This window comes from Pteropus alecto, unplaced genomic scaffold, assembly GCF_000325575.1.
Source record: "Pteropus alecto unplaced genomic scaffold, ASM32557v1 scaffold301, whole genome shotgun sequence".
Lineage (NCBI taxonomy): Eukaryota > Metazoa > Chordata > Mammalia > Chiroptera > Pteropodidae > Pteropus > Pteropus alecto.
The window spans coordinates 80,790-81,288 of NW_006431043.1; positions in this window are offsets into that span (position 1 = coordinate 80,790).

The window sequence follows — 499 nt, forward strand, 5'->3', positions numbered from 1 at the left end:
TAAGGCTGAATTAATAGTTTTTCCATTTCTTCTGCATATCTAGAATATTTTATAAACTACTAGATATTTTAGACGTCAGAAAATGATAATTTTTTTCATATAAACTATTAAGCCCTAGCCTAACTTATGATTAAGGTATTTTTATTTGCAAAACATGTTATTAAATAAACAGTATTTATTAGATGTAATCTAAAATTTTTATTCTCAATTCCTTTTTTTAAACTTGTTATTTACAAAGTTTATCTGTAACAAATACCTGTGTGATCACAAACTCTCAAAGCTGAAATAAGAATAAACAATTGTATCTGAACCATGGAAAAAGGAACAATGATATGTATTTTTAAAAGAAGTCAGTTTAACCATTTTCGGCCATATTACCATATGATTTTTTAAAAAAATACAAAACCCCAAAGTTTTCTGGATACTTCATTTTCTTGTCATTTTACTAAATCAGGAGAAATAATAAATACTTTTTTTTTAATGAAGGAGTTTGTGATCA